Genomic DNA, 8117 nt, shown 5'->3' on the forward strand with positions numbered 1-8117 from the left:
GCTAAGCCTATTTCTAGTAGTCACGATGTCAATATTGATGATTTTATCAAACATTTTAAGGATATATCAAATACTCCACACTTCAGCTCATTCGACAACGACGATTTTTTAACCAGAGAGGAACCAATAAATGTTTATGATATAGACTGCCCTTTTACGATCACAGAAATTTTAAAAACTATTTCAAATTTAAAAAGACATAAAAGTCCTGATATGCAAAATAATGTTGCTGATTTTTTCGTTGATTCTAAGCATTTTATTTCTCCCTATCTTGTTAAGATTTTTAATTTTATCTTTGACAAAGGAATTTATCCTGAGGCTTGGTGTAAAGGCGTCATAGTTCCTATCTTTAAGAAAGGTGATCGATCTTGTGCTGCTAACTATAGAGGTATAACTTTAATAAATATTATTGCTAAAATATTTTCAATTACATTACGGAATAGAATAAACAAGTGGTGTGAACGTGAATTTATATTAAACTCATCTCAATTTGGGTTTAGAGATAGCCGTAGCACAACTGATTGTATTTTTATATTACATACTATTATTCAGAATGTTATTAATAATAAATACAAGTTGTATTGTGCCTTTATAGACTACGAAAAAGCGTTTGATACTGTCATACATGAAGCGCTTTGGATTAAACTTTTGAAATCTGGTATGAGTTGCAAAATGCTTAAAATGATTCAAGCTATTTATCTCAATGTTAAGTCTTGTATTAAAGATTCTGCTTGTATGTCATATTCTGAAATGTTTAATGTTACTCTTGGTGTTAAGCAGGGCGAACCATTGTCTCCATTATTGTTTATATATTTATAAATGACATTAATGATTGTATAGATTTTACCAACCTTACGGAAAAAGACTTACGCTTGCTATCCATATTCATGCTACTATTTGCTGATGATATTGCGTTATTCACTACCAGTGCAGATAGTTTACAATTACAACTGGACACTATATATCAATATTCATGCAAATGGGGCTTAAAGATAAATGTAAATAAAACTAAAGTTTGTGTTTTTGAGAAAAGAAAAAGCAATTGTACATTCAATTGGTCTACCAATGGTGATATTATTGAAATTGTCAGTGAATTCTGTTACCTAGGTATTAAGTTTCATTACACTGGTAATTTATCACGGGTAATAAATACTTTAAATGAGCAAGCTTTGAAAGCATATAACCATTTATTATCGATATTTAGTCGTGTCAATATAGATGTTAAAACAAAACTCTCATTGTTTTTTGCGCTTGTTGTGCCAATTATTCTATATGGCTCTGAGGTATGGGGGATTTACAACACAAATGACGTCGACAAGTTGCACTCAAAATTTTGTAAATTGCTGTTAGGAGTACGCCCCCAGACTTCAAATGCAGCTGTGTTTGGTGAGTTGGGTAGATTCCCATTGTCTATCATATGCAAGCAAAGAGCTTTAAGCTACTGGGCTAAGGTTATGAATAACCCAGATTCACTTATGTTTAACGTTTTTACTGAACAATGTAATTTATATAATGGTTTAAATAGAAATATCGCTAATAACTCATATATAAACCTATGGTGTTTATCAGTCAAACGGGTGTTAGATAATCTCGGTCATGGTAATATTTTCTTTGAATTTAATGCTGATATCAATTATATACCAAATTTGGTGCAAAGACTGAGAGATCAATACGCACAACAATGGAGTGATATATTGTCTAATCAACCCAAAATGGAATACTATAAAACATTTAAATGCAAATTTAAATACGAAAAATACTTAGATTGTGTTTATAATACTAAATCTAGACAAAAGTTGTCACAATTTCGATTATCTTCACATAATTTGGAAATTGAAAGGGGTAGATTTAATAATGTTATTAGGGCAGAACGTAAATGTAAATTATGTGCACAGAATACTGTTGAGTCAGAATTTCACTTTCTACTATGTTGTTCCGCTTATAGTGATATACGAAGAAAACATGGAATAAAATCACACTGGCCTAGCTTACTTAAATTTAAGAATTTATTATCCTGTCAAAATGTTAAGGTTATTAACAATGTTGCTAGATTTATTTCCGATGCAATGAAATTTCGAGAGGAAAAACTCCAACTTTTGGCTGCTTCTTAATTTTACTTAAATAATAATAGTAATGTCAAAAATATTGATTATAATTAAAGTTATTATGAAAATGACAGAAATGACAATAATTAATCATGATATAGTTTGTATAACTCGTTAATTACTTAGTATATTGATTATTTCAACTGTCAATATATATACATTTTCATATGCATTTTATATTATATTTGTAATATTTGTTCATGTACGTTTGTGTCTTGGCCATATCGATATTTATGCAATGTGTAAATGGCCAAAGGCAAGATGCCGATTTGCCAATAAAAACTTGAAAAACTTGAAACTAAAAAAAAAAAATACAACATAATTTGTAGGTCGTCTGTTTTTCATGATAGCCTTTGTGTCGTCAGTTGTGGCGAACAAAACCTTTAACCGTGTTCATAACTAAAATGAAACATTCAAGATATGCACATGAAACTTGGTACGCATGTTAGCAGATGCGATACACTCATGTATATAAATGCCTATATCTCTGACGCTAATAAGTGTCGAGTTATGCCCCTTCTTCGATTACCAGGATTGATGTTTGCTCCGTGTTGCTTGTTTTTCGTTTTTAAAAAATCCGTCTTTGCCTCGGGCTAGAGTGCCTATATCAAGCTATGCCTGGGAAAATGCATCTTTAGGGCTGAGCGCAACACTAACTTACATAAATTATAAAGTAGAGGAGTTACAACTGTTTTGCTTTTTAATGCTAAGCCTTTGAATTACATTAATTGGTGACACTATCTCGAATAGTAATTTAATAATATGGCAGAAATATACTTAGTAAGCTTGTGAACCCTGACGAAATATATTCAGCAAAACCATTTGTTTCAAACATATATTATTGCAATCAAAAATACAGAATTCAAAAAAAAAGATCACATAACACAATTGTTGATAAGATGGTTTATGTCCTTCGGCCATAAGGGTTGGGCTTGATATATAGTAATATATTTATTTTACGTTATCTAATCAATGCTGACCTCTTTCCAACAGGCAGTCGAAACGTGAATACGAGTTGGAACAGCAGAAGCGCCTCAAGCAACAGCCAAAAAAACGACAAGGACAAGATGGCCGCACCATTGCCATCTTTAAATATGGGTTTCTACAGCTTGTGGAGGACGTCCGCACAGCAAATACTTAACAAGGTTCTGTTAGCCTTAACCTTGTCTAATTTTCAAATTGTCATTTTATTGCATAATATCCGTGCCATCATTATCGTTTGTTTTTTACTTTAACCATGGCAATCCAAGATATCAATATGAAAATGGATATCTTTATGCAAGTGACAGTACACGCATATGGAAAAATATCCTTGAATATGGCTTTAATAATTGTTTAGTTATGTCCATTGTCCGAATGAAAATACAATCACAATTAAAGCATTGATGTTTGCATTCCAGCAGCGCTTTTGCTAAGCTCTTGTTTAGCCCTTTGGCGACATTGTCTCACGTCTATCACTCTTGCGGAATCTAACTTGCCTCTCGATCAACACAATTAAACAAACAAACCAGTGCTGTCGTTGTGACATTCCAAGTAAGGTCAGAATGAAAGAAAACAACAGCATAGTTTCATAGATGCTAATCATATATACATGTTTGTACTTATAATATATCATAATCTACAGGAACAAGTCGAGTAGCCAAACTTGTTTAAAAATACATAGACCTTAAGTCCACCTATGTTTATAAAATTAACTCTTGGTACAGAAATTGCTCTACGGCCGTATTCATTAACCATATTAGATTTAACTTATCAAATATAGATTTTTAAAATGTGACAAATAGAAGACATTTTAATCAACTCTTCTTGTCAAATAGATAACACTTTTGACAAATTACGCACTTGGGTCATTAAAACATTGAAAACGAATAATAACGTACTATGACTAGATAATAGAACGAGAAATAGAATAGTTAATGCTCAACTACTAGGCTTTTCCATGGACATTCCATCATTGTCACGGTATGCCTTTAAACAGAGGCATGGCAAAAGTTTCGACTGCATCTCCTCCGTATCCAAGTGTATACACAAGACAATCATATTCTTAATTGGAAACAAACGGTAGGCGCAAAATATGTAACCTCACTAGCAATACATGTATTGGATAAAAAATCGTCGTTAATTATCGCTAAATGAAATTGGAAGTTGGATTTTTTAATTTGCATCTCTTGGAAACAATTACTTGATTGACGATATAGTTTTTTTGTAAATCAGTCATTAACTTACTCTGTTTTCACTGGAAAGTAAAATGAAAATGAAATTCTACGACTTATCGAACTTTTAAAAATAGTTTTACAGGACCATGTCTCTCTGCCTGTCGAGGGCGTTTGACGACATGGGGATCAACAGTTGGATGATAAGGAGAAGAAGAACCACATTCCTTACAATGGAGAAAAACGAGGCGATCACTTATAGACTACAAGGGTTCGATTGTTCCTGTTTCAATTTCGGAAGTCAGTCTGAAGTAAAAACAACACCGGGACTAAACTCCGATATTGACACATTAAATTGTGTAAACACCAAGAACATAACCCCTTGGTCTGATTTTGAGCCCGAGGGGGGGGGGGAGAAATTGTTGATTATGAAGAAGGAGACGTGCTCTCCACAACATTACTTACTTCAGATGATCAGACCATACTCATCTGAACAAGACATAATTCCTAATCATATGTGTTCGACGTTGCTGACAGGAAAGGCCGCGTATTATATGCTAACACACTATCTGGAATTTCGCAGAAATAATCGCAAGGGGAAATCAAAGCGCTGATAGCGCTGCATGAACAGGGTTTTATACGGGTTTTCTCCATTATGATTCGCGATCATGTGTGTATTAATAAGGTGCTGATATGTTGCAGAGTGAATCTAAGAGTCCCCGTGTAAAACAACCACATGGGCCGCCCCAGGTTTATTGAATCATGATGGTAAATGAAAAAATAATATTTTAATGACAATAAAAATTATGTCGCTGTGTAAGAAGGCAAACAAGGATGGAGAATGTAACCAATCCAAGCAGAACTCCATCATATGGTGTTACATATGAGTATTATATATACTGATCAAACTTTACTCATTAGAAAGAGTTTGCACATATTTGCCTCGTTATTCACAAAACAACTTCGAAAATACAACAGATTAAAGAGAAATAGTTTCTTAATTAAAATGATGAAAAATTAAATAATTGATTTCAAACATTTTTAGATGAAAAACCTAAAAAAGTTATTAAATCCTCGATATTTTCTCATATTTACACCAAACCAGCAAAAATAGAAATCGATTCATTTCAATAAAATTTCATTTTCAAAAATAAATGCACAAACATCCGTCTATACGTACACTATAAAAAGTGTAAATATATATATACAAAACAAAGTTAGCATAAAATCTTTAATTTCAAAACTTTTTTCCTTCATTGTCTATATGGTCAGCAACTCTCTTCTATTTCTATATCGTCAGGTAATACATCGATCCGACCTGTCAATCAGACTAATCATTATTGACCAATGAGAAAGCTGCATAATATTCACCGAGTCCTGTCCGCCATCTTTACCCACACTCACAGCAGCGATAACTGTTGACAACCGGACATTTTATTGAAGTTTTAAGACTTATTTGTGAAAATGGTTAAACGATGCGGATGGGGAATATGTTATGCGGATGAAAGGTATCCGGAGGGACTAAATGGAGGCGGATTTAAACGATTTCCTACCTATAATCCGACATTGAAAAGTGCAAATGCTGGATTAAAGCCTGTGGACGGCCACACGAGAAACTGAATGTTAACAGGATAAACCAGCACGAAGATGTCTGCTCGAAGGTTAGTAAATTAAAATTTGGTTTTATCGTAAAACGACCAAAATACAATAATTTCAATTAAAATTCTGAATTCTGCAAATGCAATTTTGTTTACTTTCTTGTGTCCTAAATATTGACTTCCATGATCATGCTAGTTGAAACCTTAAACAGTTTCCATCAGGTAAAGAATGTGTCAAGTTTAAACTACTGTTTTATTGTATAATATGTTACTGACTGGCATTGTGGAGTCTTGTCACACTAATTATATTTTACTATTATGCATATTTAAGCACTTTCATGGAGGAAATGGACCATCTAAAGAGTATCCTGACCCATTATCAGCTGATGGCTGGAGAATAACATCTTCAAGAAAACTCCACACAAAGCGGTCACTTGGAAAGGAAACTTATGGCAGCATTTATACACAAAATGCAAGTGTATGCATTTTATACAAGATATCACATGCCTGTACGTTAGAGTTTTATTTATCTTTATGGAGTGCGCGAAAGATTGAATAACATGTACCATGTAGGATAAATTGCAAAACTGAGACTGTATTATTTTGTAGACTTCTACTCATTTTTAAAATGCCACTGTTCCTTTTTCAATACCAAACAACAGCATTATAGTTACATATATTTTAATACAAGTATTTGGTATGTTACAGAACAGAACACTCAAAAGAACTGAAGAGAACATTATTACACGGAAATTATTCAGTTTTTTGTGTGTAACTTTGCATATAATTATATCAACATTACAACAATTTCTTTCAGAGAAAAGCTGGTCCAGGATCCTGCAGACACTGTACAAGGAGTAGAAACACAGACCGAATGTCCATGTAAGTGAAACCAACACTCTAACAATGCCTGTGATCTTGTTGTCAGTTCGATTTTACTTCGGTCTTCACAGGTTGTGTGGTAATTTAATGGTGTGAACTCTTTCGGTAAATCAATAGGTGCTGCATTTCAATCAGAGGTATTCCCGCACTCTTGAGAAATGGTAGGAGTCAGTTTTAAACATCTTGTCTTAAATGTAAAATTTATTATGTATTTATTTTCAGGGACATCACCTTTGGATATGTTTGCATTTACCGCTCAGAATGCTTCCCTAAAAGAACAGCTGTCACAAAAAGAAGTCCAAGTTGAAGAATTACAGTTTGCACTTTCATCAAAGTGTTATGAAATTCAGATTTTAAAGCAACTGGTGGGAATATAAACAAACTTTAAATGTCGATATATTTCTGCTCAAAGAAGCAAGAGTTAAAATTTGTTTAAATATTATACAGGAATCATATGATTTTATTTCTGCTTCTTTGATATAATTGAATAACTGTTAGTTTATTTATGTTTGGAAAAAAGCATTGTAAAGTGAATTGTTTGTTTGTAGTTCATTTATTTAATTAAATTTAAAATTTGTAAACTTGGTGTGTGTATCCATCTGGCAAAGGACAGGTTTCCTTTTCCGACTGTGCTACTATGACTTGGTTCACTCTAACTGGCTTGATCTTTGATCCCTTTGGCACATTCCATTGTTGGGAAATACTTGTGCAACTTTGTTGATCAGGAACATGGGTGAAGTTGTACAAATTGAGTTCCTGAAGTGACTTGATTAAGCCAACCACGTGTGAACAATGACCGCTCAATCTATAAAAAATGAAAACAGAGATTGTTGACAGAAGTTGTCAAAACAAAAGCATGATATCATGCTGTGGAATTGGCATGTGTTTATCCTACACTGACCCGTGAAGTATCATTTGACTTTCCAGATGTTAAATGTCTAAAACGAGGCAGTAACTAGAAATATGAAAACCAATAAATTGAAATACAACATATAGTATATTACTTCTTTCTCTACTCGACGACTTGCAAATATTTTTTTCGTTTTCCGTATTACGGCATGAAATGTAAAAGACATGGCGATCCAAAAGTGCTTATATTACACAATGTATATTTAAGAATAAAGCTGCTGTATAATATTTTTTTTAAATACAATTGGAAATCCACATACCCTGCCTTTCATGAGCAATACGTATATCGTATGGAATCCCTCTCCACATCGACACTTAACATATGAGGCTTGTCGTTTTTTCTCATTGAAGGCCAGCATCTCGCGGTAACATAGCAGATACTTTCCTCTTCCAAAACTTTAATGTCATGAATATAACCTTGTAGAAAGTAATTTAATCCCTTTTCTAAGACCTTTCCCTATAATTTGGCC

General features: G+C 33.2%; 1 long non-coding RNA gene across 1 annotated transcript; it reads left to right on the top strand.

Annotated features, from left to right (window-relative positions):
* Positions 1-5670: 5670 nt before the first annotated feature.
* LOC128207499 (uncharacterized) lies at positions 5671-7023 on the top strand. The gene is made up of 4 exons (XR_008256717.1): positions 5671-5919; positions 6188-6365; positions 6674-6738; positions 6961-7023. It is a non-coding gene; the product is annotated as an uncharacterized LOC128207499 (long non-coding RNA).
* The last annotated feature ends 1094 nt before the right edge of the window (positions 7024-8117 follow it).

The sequence above is a fragment of the Mya arenaria genome, chromosome 11 (assembly GCF_026914265.1).
Source record: "Mya arenaria isolate MELC-2E11 chromosome 11, ASM2691426v1".
In the NCBI taxonomy this organism is placed as follows: domain Eukaryota; kingdom Metazoa; phylum Mollusca; class Bivalvia; order Myida; family Myidae; genus Mya; species Mya arenaria.